At 41.9% G+C, this 19,576-nt stretch overlaps 1 long non-coding RNA gene across 1 annotated transcript in view; it reads right to left on the bottom strand.

Moving 5' to 3' along the window:
- LOC147732928 (uncharacterized) overlaps positions 1–19,292 on the bottom strand; it is a 121,331-nt gene extending 102,039 nt beyond the window's left edge. Inside the window, exon 1 of the long non-coding RNA XR_015308692.1 lies at positions 19,193–19,292. This is a non-coding gene — a long non-coding RNA (uncharacterized LOC147732928). The remainder of the gene's footprint in view (positions 1–19,192) is intronic.
- Positions 19,293–19,576: the final 284 nt, after the last annotated feature.

Genomic DNA, 19,576 nt, shown 5'->3' with positions numbered 1-19,576 from the left:
CTACAGAATCGAATGTGCAAATTGCAAGCTCGGTCGAAGCTCTTAAAATTATTTCTATTACTGGTAGTCCTGATCACTTGAGGGACGAAGTCACCGAACAAGCACTGCGTTGTGAAGCCTTTACAATGTCAATTTTGTACATTTGTAATCAGTCACGAAAGGAAACCCTTGCAAATTGTGTTTTGTGATCAAACCCCTTGCTGAAAACACTGGTAAGTGCTGTTGTATGCCCAGGCACCTCTGAGATCGGTTTGTTAGGTGTTTTTTGATATCTTTGGCAGTCTCGACCAGGGCTTTAATTAGACCTGTTCACCGGTCTGTTAGTTATCCGTACAGACAAAACTTTCTAATGATTTGTTTTGTTTTAATGTGCTTAGACTAGTGGCATATAATTAGTACTTCAGTAATAGCCTGTCACAAGACTGAATGTTTCTATTACACGGATCAATGCTTGGACAGTTTTCTGTGTTTCCATTTAAAATATGCACATTTTTCATTCTAAATTGGAAGAAAATATAAAAAAAAGCCTAGTGGGAGACACCGGTTATGGAGAAAGATGTATGTACTTCAGAAATTAAACTCTTGCTTCCCAGAAGAGGCTACAGCGCATAGCGATTATCCATAATAGTTATGTTGTTGTCTAGATGTAAAGCTACCTTAACTTGATTAAATAACGCAACTCTCGTTTAATTTTTACAGTACAATTACAAAGAAGATAACTATGGAATTAACACTAAGGTCTTTATACAAAATATGAAGTAGGGAGAAATGCATTGTACCAAATAATGGTAATTCTTTCATTTTATGCTTACTCACAATTTAACCGCAGCGCTTATAACATTGTGAAGGAAACTAGTGAAGTTATATTCACTCGTGTGGGGAGAATTTCACACAGCATCCATTATCAAGTGTTTTTAAAATACATTACCCTGAGATGCATGATACAACCCCATTGTTATGAAATGTTATTGAAAGAACCCTTCGCTGACCACAGGAGTTTGGTGAGGCAGTGCTTTGGTGTGACGTTAGTCAATAAATCCATAGGGCCTCATTTATGAGGCTGTGCGTCACTTTTACACCTCTGGTGCATCACTTTTTGTGACGCACCAGTGGCGTAAAAAATGCGCCTCGTTGCGCCATATTTACAAAGTGAAGCATCTAGGTAGATGCATCACTTTGTAAACCCCTGCGCCACATTATACCTGCGCCAGGTATAATGTATGCAAGGGGGGCGTATTGACGCAAAGAAAGGTCATTGAAGTGCCGCAGTGAAATCTATGAGATTTCACTGCGTCACTTTTAGGACGCTGTTGCGTAAAAATCGTGCGCCTGCCTCACAGCAGGCGTAAGATTGACGCAGGCCCTTCCACATGGGGCTTGCACCATGTGAAAGGACTCATTGCTGGAGTTGCGTCACTTTTGTGACACACTCCAGCAATGAATCACTTTTGCGCCTACAGATACGTCAGAAATACTGACGTATCTGTAAATCTTTGCGACATGATGCGTCATATTATAAATATGACGCATCAATCATGTCGCAATCAGTGCGCACTGAGAAGTGACGCATCTCTGCTTTCACGCAGCGATGCGTCATTTCTCATAAATGAGGCCCATAGAATTTCAGGGCCTCATTTATGAAATGTGGCACCGCGCTGCGTGAAAGTATTGATGCAACAGTTTTCAGTGCGCCCTCCGTGGGATACAATGGATGGACTTCATTCATTTTATGGAGCACCATGTCGCAAGGAATGACAGATACGCCAGGAATCCTGACGTATCTGTTGGCGCAAAATCCACACATTGCTGGAATTGTGTCATAAGTATGATGCAACTCCAGCAATGCATGGGAGATGTATATTCCCATTGCACTGTGTCACCCTTATGCCTGCTGGTGGGCAGGCATAAGGTTGTGATGTAACAGAGTCCTAGAAGTGGTGCAGTGAAATCTGATATATTTCACTGCACCCCTTCTACAAATCTTTCACGTGGGAACGCCCACCCAGCAAACATTATTCCTGACAAAGGTATAATGTAGTGCAGCCATTTTCAAAGTGATGAATCTGCTTAGACGCATCACTTTGTAAATATGGCGCAACGTGGCACATTATTTACGCCGCCACTGTGTCACAAAAAGTGACGCAACAGTGGAGTAAAAGTGTTGTAAGTCTTCACAAATAAGGCTGTCAATGTCTTATGCCTCAATGTCTTTTATACCAAGCTTTACCTTGATTTAGAATTCTGTCTGGACCAGGTGCTTCTAAAAATTAATCATTTATTTGTAATTTTCTTGCTGTGGGGTTGTCCTTTGAAGTCATATCATCTTAGGCACGTTTTACCTTGATAGTAATAGTTCACTCGCTATTCTCATCACTGACTTTATGGATCATCTCAAATCCCTTCACTTTAAGTCCAGCATTACCATACTCAATCAAAATATGGGTCATACTCTTGGCCTGTTTTTGTAGTCCCCACCCAATGACCTCTTTAAAACCTGGGGCCTTTTACCACTTATGTCTTGGGCTCCGACCTGCAATGGTTCTGCAAAATGGACACAATGTAACCCTTTGTACAGCTGACTCTCAGAATAAGGAAGGCCCAACAGTGCACTGTTTCTAAGGGAGTTAGTGAGTTTGTAGAGACCACAAACTCAAACAACAGGCGGGACAAGTACTGTCCAGCCACGTGTTTTTCTTGGTAAAAAACAGAGCAAACTTTGTTTAGTAACACACCAAACATAATACTACAAATTGGGTATATTTATGAGCTACACAGTTCAAAAATGGGTGCTACAGGGTGTTAACACACAGAAATATTCAATTGAAATCTGGTACTAAAACATACAAGCTCACTGTAATATGGTGCAATCGGATTCCTTGGGTCTGTGACTCACTGGCCAGTTTGCATATGCCTCATTAAGCCTTTTCGAGTTATGCAGTCTCACTGGGTAAAAAATAACCACTCAAGTATTAGCAGGGGAGACATTGTCAATTTTCAAGTTCACATGGCTCAAGTTACGAGAGGGACAGGGCGCTTGTTATGTTATGTTATGTTATGAGCATTTATTACGCGCACAGCTGCTCCAGCGAAGGAGCGTCCTGGCGCCTGACAAGGTAACAACATAACACAGCTAAAAAAGGTGGCAAACTAGAGGTACAGCGATTTAAGGAAATAGGAAGGTCTTAACGGCCCTACGAAATGAGAAAAGATCATCAAGGGCACGAATCTTTAAAGGAAGGGAATTCCACAGAGCTGCAGCACGTACTCGAAATGAGCGGCCGCCAGCACGGCTACGCTTGAACCGGGGGACTACTGCAAGTTCAAGGTCCGACGAACGTAGAGGGCGAGCCGGAACATAGGGAGACAAGAGATTCAAAAGAATCCGGGCAGGGGAGCCTTTAAGGATCTTATGGGACAGACAGAGCACTTTAAATTGAATCCTCTGCTTAATCGGCAGCCAATGGAGAGAGCGCAAAGTGTTGGCAGCGGAACAGAACCTGGATAGGCCCACCACTGCTCTAGCGGCCGCGTTTTGCACACGTTGTAGACGAGTGATTTCGGCCTGGTTTATCCCTACCAAGAGGTAGCTGGCATAGTCAAGCCGAGAAATCACCGTCGCCTGCACCACAAGCTGCCTGGTCGAGGCGTCAAAAAATATGCAAGTTACACGCATTCTGTGGCTGGTAACCATGCTGTTCTTAGCTCCCTGTAGTGCGGGCTGGCAGCCCTGCCTCATCCCGCTCCCAGCACTGGTGCTTGATTATGGTGGCTCAAGGCAGGAGTAACACTGGTACATAGAACCTCAAGTTCTCTCACCAAAAGGAATTCTCACACTGGGGCTTCATTCACAAGGTTCGTATTGCAAAGTTATGACACAGTCTCCAGCCTATGGTAAAAAAAGGCATGTTGCGGTCTTGCTGGCTAACTTGTACTGGAGTTGTAGGATGATTTGGCTTGTTGTGGAGAAAAGGAACCCAGGAGACCTTCTGCAGACTAGGATCAGCACATGCTACATTCCCCCATTCAGTCTGCTTCTTTTGAGCTGCCCAACACTCCAGGCACAGTGGCTGGGCTTCTACTCCTTAGTCAATTCTTCCTGCAGGGTTTGGCACTCTTTCTTCTCTATTAGCAGGCCAGGCCACAGGCCAAGCACAGCTCTCCAAAATGGCTGTGCAGACTTTAGGCGATGTCCCCTCACTTCTTGAGACTGGCAAAATCAATACAAACCCTGGATCTCAGAAGTCCATTGACTACCCTGCAGAGCACTTTCTCTCTTGATCAATGAAAAACCAACCTGGAAATGGAACCGGGTAGCATAGCTTGGGTAGTTAGGATCCTACCTTTATGCATATTATCCTGGTAGAGGGAGTTGAACCCACTGTAAATGTAACTGGCTTGCAGCAATTCCTTTTCCTAGTTCATTTTTCCTTCTGCAGAGTTGACAAATTCTTTGTCACAGGTGATGGGTACAACTTAAGCAGCCACAACTTGAGACAATGAACAGAAAAATAGGTATGGTGGGTATTTGACTCAGTAGAGGGAGAGTAATCATATGTCAACTAGAGTGCATGCTTGATACACCCCTCAATAGAGCTAGGCTCCATGTGTTAAAAACCTATTTCTCAGCATCCATGCATGACTGTCATGTGACTGTCATGCGTACTGGGTCAAAACAATATTAGGATTTCAGATAATGATATAGAGGAAATTGTATTTTATTTGTAGAGGTGCATTAGAATCACATGTGTAGAGCACACCCACATAAAGTGTTAGGAGTTTGGGACGTATTAACCTGAAGCTTGATATGCTTAAGCCTTTGAAATATAACATAGAAAGTGAATGTAACTAGCAGAAAACATTACCATGAAGAGCTTGTGTTGTGATATTGATATTTATTGATGTATTGAAATGGTTTAGTAATCGTGTCATTTTACATGTAGGCAAATGTATTCATTGAATGTTCCTTATTTCCTTATGCAAACTCATAAAGCTCAAACACTGTTTTCCTATGTTAGCTGAATCTTGTAGGCCTGAAAGGCATTTCCCTGGAAACACTTTCTTTAGATTTAATAGCTGAATTTCATGTGTGCTGTGGAATTTGTTCTTTCACACGTTGCATGTAGCAGGTGAAAGAAGTGCTCTAGTTACCAAGAATAGTGTCTTTGTTTTCAGAGTCAAGCAAGGAGACAAGAAGTTACATCGTACACTTTACTCAATGAAGGAAGGCTGTTGTGCTACACACAGGAAAAGGCCTGGGAGCCAAGAACATACTCTTGCAAAACAAGAACACTTGTATCCCATGGAAAACTACTTCTGGGATCGTACTCAGAGCAGATGGCATGGCCAGCAAAGACTCTTGGGAAGGATACCTTGAAATAATGTTATGTTGGGAGTAGGAAAAGTGCCCACTTCTTCTTCTGCCTTCGGAGAGAGAGCATCTTAGAGCAAGCCCAGTTTCTGCAGCTTTATGCTACATGACCCATTATTGTGGAGAGGCTTCTTAGGAAGACTCCACATGCTGACACCTTTTATTTTTCCATTCTGAGGATGCTTAAGTAGGGATGTCACTTTGTGTTAGATCAGGGATAGAATAATGCTTTTTACTTGCCAACCCTCAATGCAGGGAAATTTGGCCTCCTGCTTTCTGATCTCTACATCTTGTTTCTTGAGGTAATTGTCTTGTTTATGCTACATCATCTCAATTGTATACGCAGATTTGGCTTCATGCTGATTCCGATGTATTTCTATACGCTCATCTGAAGGGGTTTTATGTTCAGTTGTTTTTGGCATTGTGATAAACTAACTGACCGTATGGAGTTGTATGTGGTTATTAGGTGTCCAACTGATGCCTTGAGGGTTTGATTGGCAATAATACTGAACATTCTCCCCTCTACACTTTCATGCTGCTGGAAAGAATAATCGGATTGCATCCCTAGATTTGGTCCAGAACCTTATGGACCCAGCCCTTTCAGTTCACAGCAAAGTAGGATGGTTAGCACATGAAGTGAGGGAGGAATCTAAAATGAGTCTAAGAAAGTAGAACTTAGAACCCGAGGGGTTCCCAAGATATAGCCCAATGGCAGAGAATCGAGAGCGACAGAATCCGGCAGAGACTGGCGCAGTTTGAGGGCGGGTGAGATCAACAGCTAACAGAGGAGTAAGTATCAATAGGTTATATGTCGTGTTTTAGATTGCGGGAATACATTGATTGTGTGGTGTCCTGCGGAGTTGGTGTGAGAGTCGAGTGCATTTGGTTTCGGGCCAGATGTGGTCCAAGGATTGAGATTTGAGTTTCTTGTGCCATAATGGCCTAAGATCCGGGTATATAAACTGAGGGAGTAGAAGGCACTGTGATTGATTGTGATTCAGACCGAAGAATTGAGGAGCTGCAATGAGACGTCATCTGCAGTTTGACAAAGACAGGGAGCTTTGTGTGAATGAGCTGTATCGGAATCGTTTAGTGGACCTTGTGTACAGAGGTGAGCTATACAGATTTGGGGGACCAGCGCAGGTCGAGGGTCACTGTGAATGTTCTTGGACGATTGAATCCTATCGATCTTTTATATGGCAGACAAATATGGCATTTAAGATGATTGTGTGCATAGGTCGGTTGGTGAAACACCGTACAGGTATTGGTTAGTGGTCATTGGGAAAATGTGGTTGGAAAAGAACTGTTCTGTCGTAATATTTTGAACAACAAATTACAATTTAAATCATGCTTTGTTTTAGGGGTTTTTGGGATCTTTTCAGTGGTGATCAAGGGGTTGTTACCTGGGTGGGCAAGGAGGCCCCACCCGAGGATACTCTCGCACATTATATGGTGACAAAAGTTGGCTCCATACTATAACTTGCCTTAAAATTAGCATCAAATCACTGAAAAAGATGGGGACTTGTCATTTCCACGTTTTGGTTCATTTCAGTTGGATATATTGCACCAGTTGAGAGGTGTAATGTTTCAACTGCCTAAACTAACATAGTTTGAGGTATTATATGCATGCATACAAGCAGCACATGCTAAGTAGGAGAGATACCAAGAGAAGATGAGGAAAACTTTGAAGGCTTGCCAGGATGCACAATGGGGCGCACAGCTTAAGAGATTGAAAGTGGATACTATGCAGGGAAAAAGGTTGTATCCAATGTTGGTAGGAGAGGGAGAGTCTCAAAACAGGAATAGAAAGGTAAATGGAAATGATGGAAGTGACACTGACAATGGCTTGTTGGATGGGTTATTATCTCATCGTCCTTCACCTTACAATCCACAGTCCGGTGATGGGGGCAAGATTCAGGAAGTGCAGGAATCATAGGAAGTGCACCAGTTCAAGTGGGTCCTGGTACAGAAGTTGTGGGGAGGATATCTGCAGGAGTAGGGGGAACCGGAGTGTCCATCTTAGGAGGTACGGACAGAATGGAGTCAATGATCCTTCATGGTTAACGGAAGCTCTAACAGTACAGGTCACTATTGGTCCTGTTGTTCTTGTGTATGACCCAAACTCAGTGGGAAACCTTACTCAGACAGTCCATGCATGACGAAGGAAGTGGATTCGGAAGGCCAGGGAGAACGAATGGGAATGGTCTATCTTTAGTGCCCAGGGAGTGGTGTACCCCTTTTGCAGCTACTGCCGACCCTTCGGGAGTACACATTGGTTCCTGTACTATACTGCCTATACCTATGGCAAGCACTAGTTCAGACTTAAAGATGTGAGAAACTCCAGTGGGAAAACCAATTGGTGCAGTCTCGGAAGCAAGTGCAAGTTGAGGAGCTGCTGGAAATCAAAATTTCTTGGATATTCCAGATCTATAATCCTTGTTCAGGGCTCACAATAACAGCAAGGAGAGTCAGAATAATACATCAAGTCAGGGAACTAACATGGCTGCAGTAAAGGTGAAGCTATAGGATGTAGTGAAGTTGAAGACTGAGATAGACGAGATCATCGGTGGGAATTTACTTTTGGAAAGAAAATGATGAGGTTAGTCGCCTTATGCTATGCAACTGAAAATATCTAGCTCTCGGATCACGTGTATAGATAGATATTGCATCCACTGTACTGTACAATTCATTGAGTGCCTTTAGGGATTGGCTTTTTTGGTTAAAGTTCCCTAAACTTTTTGCTTTCCCCCTAGACCGTTTTCTTGACCTAGAGAGGCCAATTTAGATGCTTTGGGTACTTTGCCACAGCTGATTAGTGTCAAAGCACAGAAGTTCCCTATGTAAACTGTAAGAGTGATTGGTTGGCCATAATTGGTATGTTGCCTTATTAGTAAACGTCCCTAGTGATGTGCACTGTGTGTGCAAGGGCTAGTAATGCAAGGGCGCACAGAGAAGGGAACTCAGGCCTTCAGTGTAAGGCCTGCACGCAGAATGCTGTTAGCATGTAGTCCTGACTAGTGCAACCACTTGTCAGGTCTGACTTTCTCTTTTACATACACATGGGGCATCCCTGTGGTAGGTACAAGGCAACGTTTAACAAGAAGGTGGACTGTGGGGCTTTTTCCAAGGTCCAGCATAAGTGCCCTGTCAGATCCTATTCGATATTGGTATGCTGTGACTAATAAGGTGGTGCCTAGTAAAGGATAAAAAATCAGCCGACCAGCCGCTATCACAAACAGTGACAGCAGAGCCGGAACCTGATGTAAAATAGGGAAAGGAGGGGATCCTGCTCTATCAGAACTAGGGTCCTCACACACCCAGCAAGCTAGGAGTCATGCTTCATCATCTGGACCTGCTCCTCATTGGGTCGGCGCTGCAACACCCATAGAGGCACCCATAAAGGGGCTCCTTATCAGAGATCTTTTATTCGTTGCTGTATGATGAAGTGGGGGTGTGTGGCCTGTGAAGAGTAGATATAGTGAAGTGTGTGAGTTAAAACAGGTAGGATAATCCTAATAACAATTTTATTCAGGCTTGATATCCCCCTGGCTAAAAACGTAAAGGGTGGCAGATTTCCTGAAGTCAAGGTTCAGTACAAGCTATGCTCATCTCCTAAGGTCAACATGTTTTTTGCCTAGTGGTTATAGTAATCCGTGGCAATTCATCAGGACCTACTCTGTGTAAAGTGAATCTATCTACACTCAGTGGTGGGGCTAATAGCTACCTACTACATGTAAGCACTACGATAAAGGTATTCAATAATGTGGTTTAGTAACCTCCCATAGATGGGAATGTCATCTCAATCGGTGTGCGACGACTTCTATTGGACACCTACTAGCATGGTGTCCATTCCTCAGGGAGTCACGGTCGATTCACCTACCCTCCTCACCGGCACCGGATTGCTCCCATCTATGGGAGGTTACTAGTGCTGGCTCATTTAACTGTAAAATGCCATGCACTCCTAGAGAGTAAAAAAAAAGTAGTACCAGGAAGAACGCTCAACCAGGGAATGGACACTGGCCGTAAACAGGAAGCTGTGGTAGGTCCCTCTTCCAGGGCAAAGATAGAAGCCCTGTGAGAAAATAGGAGGAGGTTAGCAGTCAAGATGAAGCAGGAGGCATGACCAATAGTAACGCTGAAGCCAACCAATGGTAAGTATTGTTAAGTAATAGTTGCCACCTAAGCCCATTTATAAAGTTTTTTTGTTTACAAAAGACTTTGTTGACAGCACCTAAAAAAGCAGACCATGTTAGTCATCCTTGGTGGCTGAAAGGAAGTGTGCATGTGGATAGTGGTGCACACAAACAGGCTACGCAGGTGACGAATACAGTAGAGTGTGCTTGTTTCCCAGCATGCATTATCTTGGACATAATATTTTTGTGAATGAAAAAACGATGATATTAAAAAATAAAAATACTCGCACACCTTTGTCAGCAAGGAGAGTTTAAAAAAAGCCGAACATTTTTACTTTTCAAACTAATGAACAAAGTCACTAAGCTTAGTGACATCCTCAGTCTCACATATTCCCTTACATGGAAAGAGTTCAAAAAGTTATTTAAAGAAGGAAAGATCACAGAAGGACTCGGAGCTGAAACATTAGAAAAAATTGACATTCAGAAGCAGTGGGTTACACCAGGAAGCTATGCTGTTTTGAGATTCACATATGAAAATATTTTTTTCCAACATTAAAATGTTTGCCTGAATACCACATTAATGCATGGATGCAGCAAATGCAATTTGTAGGGTGAATTATAGTTTTAATAATGTCTCTTTAGATTCACAATAGCTACTGTAGGCCTGCATTTTAAAATGACTAACTCTAGTTGCCATCTTTGCTTGGTAACACTCGAACATTTTGGGGCAGATTTACAAGCCCCTTGCGCCGCCGGTGCATCACGTAGCATGACGCACCGGCGCCGCAACCTGCTGCGTGATATTTACAAGCACACGTAAAGCCACCCTGCGTGGCTTGTGCTTGTAAATATTGCCCCTTTTCATGCAACACTTTGCGTGTTAGGGGCCTAACATGGGTGTTTTTGTCAGTGTTCCCATGAAACATCCATGTCCACTGATGCATTTCCAGATTTACGAGCAATCGTAAATCTCAAAATGCATCAGAATGCACCGCCACCCTAGGAGTGGTGCAGCAAGGTGCAACGAGGAGAAATGTTTTAATTTCTCCTCGTTTGTTTCCACTTTCAATGCGTGCTCCATTCTACTGCATGCATTGGAAGAGGAAATCACATAAATTGATTGGTTTTGTATAGGAAGGTGGCCCTCCCTGCACAAAAACAATCTCCCCACAACGCAGACATCCTTGCACTTTGGTGTAAGAGTGCCTGCGCCAGCGCATGGCACCAGTTTGTTTACCAGCGCAGGGGGAAGCACAGAAATGCAACATATTGTAGTAAATATGTCACATATATGTGCTTCGAAACTAACGCAGCACAGCAAAATGACTTGCGGCACCGCACTGCATTCGTTTCTTGTAAATCTCATTTCTAAGCGAGCTGGAGTTCTCATTACTGAATGCAATGTTCGTTTGCCTTCTTTCCCATGTGAAGAAATGTTTTCTTTTCATTGTGATTATCATGGAATGTCTTATTGAGTAGCACATTCAGTAACACATCTGCAGAATAACAGGCTTGTCCCTTATCACATCTTGTCATAGATTATAGTTTATTATATAGTTCGACACTTATCTATCTCACTGAATATATTATTTTGAAAATGTGTTACACGACACTTAACTACCTCACTCAATATACTATAGATAATGCTATTTTATGAAATTAAGCCACTCTACACTTTTCTACCTCATTCATTAATTATTCTACACTTATCTACCTCATTCATATGTTATTGTGTAAGGATATGTCTATGTTGAAACAACTCTAGTGATTGGTTACTGTATGTGAAGCGCTCTGACACCCAAGGGTCATGTTCGCGCTATATAAAACTCTCTAAATAAATAAATAAATAAATAGATAGTGTAAGTTTGAAGGATGCTGAGAAAAGCTTGTATTGTGAGGTGTCCTAAGAATTTATCAATCATATAATTGTATATTCTTGCGTTAAACCTATTAGACAGTCTCATGATAACTGCCTATAAGTGTGTAAAATAATAGAATTGTGTGTTTTAAGTTAATGCAGAGTGTATTATAGTTCAGAGTGAGTTTCAGTCCAGCTTGGAGCAGCACAGAGTAGTAGATTTACATTACCTATCAGAGAGAAAACTGACTTTCCTTTGTCGTTTCCTTTTGAGGAGACCCCATGCTTGTTCTCTCCCCCATCTTAAAGTCTTTCACTTAGGTTTGAACTTCATATATTTTGATACATTTATAATTTGACTATATTTGATACTAATCTGATGATTACTTTCTGTAAATCATTAAACTTTAATACAACTTCATGTTTTGAAACTTAAACATTCTCTGACTTTCTTGTTGAGGCTAATGTGCTTTACATTTATTGAATGTATTGTACTGTTGACCACGCTTACTGCGAAATTTAACCCATCTGATAGAGCTTTGGAATCCCTGAATTTGCTCAAAGAAAAAGCACTAACACATATATTTTTAAAAGGGAAGAACTGAAGATGTTATATACGGGAGAAAAAGTAATCAGCTGTAGTCAAACGGATGCCTGTCGGTTCAAAAGAAAGGAAAGATTTGCTCGCATGAAGTAATCCACCCGTCATCTACCAGGGTTAGTAAGACCAGGCTGCCTGAAATGTCATTGTCTTGAAATAAGTGTGCATGAGGATAGTGGTGTATGCAAACAATCTATACAGAGAACAATGTTTGGAGAGGTAGTGCTAGCTCATCCACTTTTCCAGGTGTCAGAGCCGGCTGGAACTGGCTGCATCAGGCATCTTGTGTTTTCCCAGTTGGCCGGAAGGGAGGGGAGGGGGGGGGGGGGGGGGGTCAGGGCCGGACTGGGTACCAAAACTGGCCCTGGCAAAGTGCTCTGCCGGCGGGCCTCCCCCCCCCCCGGGGGGGGTTGTGGGTGCCGCCAAGCTCTTTGCCAGGGCCGGTTTTCAGCCGATTTTGTTACAGGGACGATTTTGCAGCTATGCTGCAAAACCGGCCCTGTAACAAAATCGCCCCCCAGGGGCCCAACATCGTCCCCCACCCGTGTAGCGCACAGAGGGATTGCCCAGTGCCAGCTGCAGCCATTCCGGCCCTGTGGGAGCCAGTTTTGGAACGATGGGGACCGGTTTTGCAGTTTTGCTGCAATATTGGCCACCTGTAACAGAAGTGATCCAATAGTGTTTCGTCCCTCTGCCCCTACTGGATGGCTGGTCCACAGTAATTGAAAGGGCTGGTTTGCATTCCCAGTCTGGCCCTGCCAAGTGTGCTTTGTCTTTAAATGTCTTGACAGTTACATTTATTTAATTTAGAAACAATATGGCATATAAAAGCAAAACACAACTCTGTAAGGTGTGCTACTCAAACCAGGGGTGTAGCTTCCATTGGTATAGCAGGTGCAGTGTCAACGGGGGTCAACTAAACCCCCACTATTGCTGTATTTTATAATACAAGCAGGAGCTGTGGTGGGCATTTTCTTCCCTGCACTAAGGCCCATGACACACTTACGCCACTATCTCAAACCAGAATACGGGCTTACGGCAAGAGCAGCCAACCTTGAAGCTGGGGAACCACGTTCAATTCTCAGCAGGGACACTCAACATGCTATGATTCTGGACAAATTACTTAATCTCCTCGTGCCAAACAAAAATGAGTATGTCCTTGTGTAACGCAACTGGTGCTCATGTAAAGTGCTCAGATACCTTAGGGTCAAGTTTGTGCTATATAAAATTCTGGGGAAAAAGCAACATTTCCAAGTAATGAATAAAGACAATTGGCTACACTATGAATCATACAGCCAAGCTATGCTGCTTTACACTATTTCTAGACTAACATATCTATTTATAAGGGAAGAATTGAAGATGTGTTGTGAGAAAATAGTAGTGTAAATGAAAAAAGATGTTATTAAAAGAAACCAAAACACTCTCACACACCTTTGTAAGCAGTGGGTCACACACCAAGACCTTCAATACGTTGGCATTTCAATGCAGTGATTAAAGCTATTCAGCTATGCTGCCCAGTGAAATTCTTAACCTTACATGTCCTTTTGCAAAGTGAAGAATTTAAGATACCACAAGCAGTTTGCTGACAGGCCACCCGGGAGCATTAGGAGGCAGGGGATGAAAAATGGGACAATGGGGTGTGTGAAAGTGAAGAGCATGTGCGTTCCAAACAATAGGGCATGGAGTTCCACAGAGGGCTAAAGAAGTAGTTATAACTTTAACCTAAAGCAGAGAATGCCATCTAATCATTAGCAGGATTTGACTCTGGAATATTTTATACAAAGCTGTCTGGGATTGGCAGCTAGAGCGGTGTAATAGGACCGCAGATAGGAGGTTAATAAGTCATCTGCTGCTAGTCTGGGTTGTGTCTCAAGTGTATGTGGTGGGGGCCTCATTTTTATTTGTGTGTGTTTGTGTGACTCATTGTGGAAAAAATGCCCGCATATTGACTATGAAGGGGCAAAGATTGAGGGTGTGACTCCTGAATATCGAGACCAGGATATCGTTGCACAGTAATGCAGTGAACTAAATCTTAAGGGACAAAATATTGAAAGGCAAGTATGTGTACATTTTCTAAACCTAACTACATCTATGCGCATCAATGGGCTAACTAGCTGTTTTAGAGGAAGATTGCACGGGACGCCGGGCGCTATTCACAAATCCTAATGTTTAAAAGGGATTTGTTGAGGGCGACTAAATTGGACCAATTCATCCGATAATAGCAGCAACTCAGCTCGTATTGAAAAGAGTCCTTTTGACCCAACGGATATATAAATAAGTTGTTTGGGGCGGAGATCGCACATAAGGTGTGCCCTAGATTTTATGAGAAGACTTCAAACCATTTTAAGCCCCACTACATGGAATGGATATAATCATTTGCAAATATCTTTATATCCAGATTTATCCTCGTCATCTCTGAATATATCAGAGTCAAAGTCAGAGTCAAAAAATACTTTATTCGATTAATTAAAATCATAAAAGTATACTACACACACATTTATAGTAGAAAAAACATACATACATACACAAATTTATAAGACAGTACTGTTCAATACATAACAAGCATTTGTTAAAAACATTAAAAACGGTTAAGAACATTTGTGCAGGGAAAAGTCAAAAACAATTATTACTTTTTTTAAAAATAAGTCATGTACCTTAATTAATCCATCACCTTTAGTTCTGTAGATAATTTCATTGCCATTGCCATATTACTTCGATACTACAGGGAGCAAAAATGTACGACACATAAAGGGAAAAGGTTGATCTAAACCTTGGCTATTTACAGAGTACATTCCGTGATTGAGATATTCAATAATCTAAGCCGTTTGGCTCTCATCGCTGCTACCAAAAAGTTGGCAACCCCAAACATCACAATAGGGGTCTCCATGAGTTGTAGAAACAACAAGGCGGGTTTCACTTGCTTGAATCCCCTGTCCCTCAGAAGTGGTAGAATATATTTTTCTCTCCCCTCCGCAAAAAAAGGACAGAAAAATACAAAATGAGTCAGGTCTTGGTCAGTAAAAGCATCGCATTTGCATGGAGCGTGATCCCTAGGCTTATTCCATTTCAGATATTCACCCAAAAGAAGATGCATCTGGTTAAAACGGAATTTCGTCAGTAGCCACCGGTGATATGGCCTATTCACTACCATCAAATAAGGCTGAATGGACATGGTTGAGATTACTGTGTAGTGAGCCCTTACAGTGGTTTTCTCAATTTCCTGGGCTTCACGATGCATGTTTCTTTGTTTCAAATATTGGACTTTAATCTATGTAACATCATCCTTACACAGCCTTTCCGGATTACAATACAATTCCGGGCGGCCCAATTGAGTAGCTACAGTTTTGATATAGTTCAGCCATTTTATGTCTTTAACTCTATCTCTCCCCATGCAGTCGCTGATGATTTTGCGGTTTAGAGTCAAGCTGGGGTTCAGCCATAATTTCACCCAAAGAAGTAGTGGGGCCAGGTTAAGGGCATCCTCGATATATCCTTGCCCTAATTCCGACAGGACAGAAAAAGAGGGTGTGGACTGTGGTAGACCCAATAAAGAGCGCATGGACCTATTCTCTTCTTTCTGTATTGAGGCTAGGTCCTTATATCCCCAAATCCCAGCCCCGTATCTAGCCAGGGCCAGGGTTTTGGCTCTATACAGGGTGAGTATGGCTTCAGTAGGTTTCCCTCCCAATCTCTTAGCGAAGCACACTATGGCTGCAAATGACCTTCGTATAGCTAACGCTTTATTTACAATCTGTGGGGTCCAGGTGCCCAAATCATCAAAAATAACACCAAGGTATGTAAATGTTTTAACTTTGGACAATATCACTCCATTACATCGCAGGGTTTTTGTAGTTTTCTTTCCTTTCCCAATAGACATAACGTGCGACTTTTCCATATTTACAACCAGGTCTAGTTTCTGCATGAAAGCCCCAAAAGAGTCAAGGAGCAACTGTAGACCATTAGGGGTTCTGGCAATGAGGACCGTGTCATCGGCATACATCAGTACGGGCAGAGGGGACCCGCCCATGTTAGGTATATCTGGAGTAGCTGTTGATAAAACTGAATACAGAGAGTTGATATACAATGAAAATAACATGGGGGCCAAAATGCACCCCTGTCTAACCCCTCTCGCTGATCTAAACCCAGCGGTGCATTTACCATCCATTGTCATAGGTACTGATGCAGTCAAGTCACTGTGCAGGTAGGCTAGAAAGTTGACCAATGCAGGGTCCAAGCCCAACTCTAAAAGAATCGTCCACAGCTTCGACCTATTTACTAGGTCGAACGCTGTGGACAAGTCCATAAAAGCCAGATGGACCGACCCCCTAGCAGCAACAGTATATTTACAAATAGTCATATATAAATTAAGACACTGTTCCTCAGTACCCCTCCCCGTTCTGAACCCATATTGGGTATTGCATAAAATTTCATTTTCCTTTTCCCACTTACTAATTTTATTTAGAATGACCTTGCCAAGAATCTTAAATGACGAATCAAGTAACGATATCGGTCTATAACACCTAGGATCACCCCTTTGCCCCTTCTTAAAAATTGGGATGATGACAGAGTGTGACCAAGAGATAGGTATGTTAGAATTATTCATACAAGCTAGATTAAAAACATTTGCAAGTACTATGGACCACACATAGGGGTGTGCTTTATACATATCAGTGGGAACCCCATCCGGGCCGGGGGCTTTCCCGCCAGCTGTATTTTCTATAGCATTTAGTACTTCTTTCACCGTTATTCTTAATGGAGTGTCTGTGATTAAGGAATCTATGGGGGTGAAAGGAGTAGTAGTGATCTTACTTCCATAGATGGTTTCAAAATGGTCTAACCATTGTTTCTCGGTGATATTCACCTCTAGTGCTTCATTTTCTCTACCATTAAACAAAGGAGAGTTCACTATAGACCAGAACTTGGCACTATCCCTTAATGTTAGATTATCATATAATGCTTCCCAGGCCTTATCTTTTATTTCTCTGTTGCGAGCCTCGGTCATTCTTTTATATTCTTTCCTTAATTTGGACACTGATATATCAATGAACATATAGTCAAGACATTATAGCCTACTATATTTCCTTAGTGCGATTGACACGGCTATCACTGCTCATTGGAGGTGGTGGTAAAATTTATATTGTTCAAAAAGAAACAACATATTTTATTCAAAGAGAGTAAATATTGTTTGGTCTTGAAATGATGGTCCAATAATACAACCATCGAAACGCATCGACGCTCATCACAATACACAATCTGTGCAAAACGCGGAGGTCAATGAGTAGTTAATACCAAGATCCATGCCCAAAATATTTGTGTAAAACGGATGTGTAACCAACTAATGACGAATTGAGCCTGTCTGTGCTATGTACTCTTTTTAAGTTTGCTTTATTATGCTCTTCAATTAATTGTGTTTTAATATGTGATTGTTTATTGAACCTTTGTGATTATTGTTAATTTTACAATATTATGTATTGTGCCCATAAAGTACAGGATTCTTCTTACCCCTTTTTAAAAAAAAATCATCTGTGTTTTTATCAATAAATCGATTTATATTTTTGGTGCCTTTCTAGTTTTTGACTTTCTGCAGGAATTACATGGTAAAATCTGAAGTGTGTGTATGATGGAATGGTGAATATGTATCAGTCTGAATGGAAGGTGATGATTGTTTGAACATTAGAGGTTTTTCATTGAGTCCAAAGGATTTTGTTCTTCCTCAATGATTTATACATATATCTGCTGTCTGCTGTCTTCAAGGTACTTAGATATGGAGTTAAGAATAGTAAATCTATAGTTCACTCTCACCCGCACTCAGAGAACTAAAATGGCTCCCAGTCGAAATGCGAGTACTGCCTGCCTTACACACAAAGCCCTGCACACAGGGAAGCCTGAATACCTAGCCTCCAAGCTCAAGTAAGCGGACCAGGCAAGGAACCTCAGGAGCACCAACACCCTACTCCTCATCCCTATGAAAGCATGCAAACAAAAACCCGCAGCCCGATCCTTTGCTGGTAACACGCCAAAAATATGGAACTCCATTCCAGTCCATATCAGGGCAATCACCTCCTGCCTAAAATTAAAGAGACAGCTCAAAGACCTCTTCCTTAGGCTTGCTCTCCTGTACTGATAGCGTCTGCCGAAGCTCTCAGGACAGCACAACAGGCATTCTGGTTTCTTGATGTGGACATAAATAATAGTCACATTATTGCCATTTTCCCTGATGAAGGGCTAAAACTAGCCCGAAATGCATTGGGTTACGGAACATCAATTTTTTTTGCATCACATTATGATCTGAATGGTTGAATTGCAACTGGAAAACCTTGGGATGATGAAATAAATCCTCTGTTGGTTTACCATCAAGCATCAAATTACGGATTTGAATTTTGTTTTACAGAGAAAATTTTGTTAACAATCATTGGTTATATTCATAAACTAGAGAAGTCCTAGACCTTAGGACATTTTCAGCAGTGCATGAAGGGGACATCTCCCTGGCAGGGAGACACTTATCTTCAGAAACAGTTATTTTACCTGCTATCTCCAACCTCATACTGGAATCAATTAACTTTCACATGCGCAGGAGTGGGCGTTAGCGCTAGCTCCTGCACTTTACCGCAATCATGTTGAATTAGAGGATGAGTCTCTTAATCACGAAAAACCATTAAAATCAGTTCCTCAACCGCAGAGACAATACCCAATAAAACATGAAGCTAAAAAGCAAGTTAGGGAAATCCAAGAACAACTTGAGTACCAGGGTGTAAAAGAAAATTGCACCTCGCCAATGAATAAGCCCTTGTTTCACGTAATGAAACTGGAATATTCATATCCTCTCGTTTTAGACTATAGACATTTGAACACTTCCACACGCACATTTGCAGTACAAAATGCACATAGTGCTGCACTGATAAATAAAACTATGCAGAAGAAATGCAAAGCAACCCTAGATATCTCAAATTAATTTTTCAGAGAGAATATAGCACCTCAAAGCAGATACTTGACCAGATTTTCAGCGCTAGGTTCACAGCGTCAACTTTGTCATTTACCTCAAGGGTATAAGAACAGCCCAGGGCTGTTTTTAGCCAGGGTAACAGAGTTACTTCAAAATTCTGACGAGGAAGCTTTGTCCTATGTAGACGATATTTATCTGCTGGATGATGAACTAATGGAACACTAGGCTAGAGTAAATCACATAATACTTGGGTTACACATTTTATTTAAAAAAATCTAAAATTGCCCACCTCATTGTCCTGTTTCTGGGATATGAACTGTCAAGTGAAGACAAAAGCCTGGGAGCACATTTTTTAGAAAAAAATTGCTTTGTTCCAACCTCCAACGACTCTGAAAAGATTACAATCCATATTAGAATTCTTAAAATGAGGCAAAAAGTACATTATGGATTATGCGGAACGAGTAAAACTGTTTTATGATTTAATTAGACCTGTTTTTTCCATCAACTATTGGACACAGGAACATACAAACATTTTACGTTCTGTACAAGCTGATTTGATAGGTTCTAAACATTGACACATATGTGTAAACACAACAAACCTGGTAATCCACAAAGTCACAGGACCCACCAGGTACAACAATATCACTTTCAACGAAGGTGATACTGTACCTGC

Source organism: Lissotriton vulgaris, chromosome 2_1, assembly GCF_964263255.1.
Source record: "Lissotriton vulgaris chromosome 2_1, aLisVul1.2, whole genome shotgun sequence".
Taxonomy (NCBI): Eukaryota; Metazoa; Chordata; class Amphibia; order Caudata; family Salamandridae; genus Lissotriton; species Lissotriton vulgaris.
This window is presented reverse-complemented; position numbering and strand designations above follow the sequence as displayed.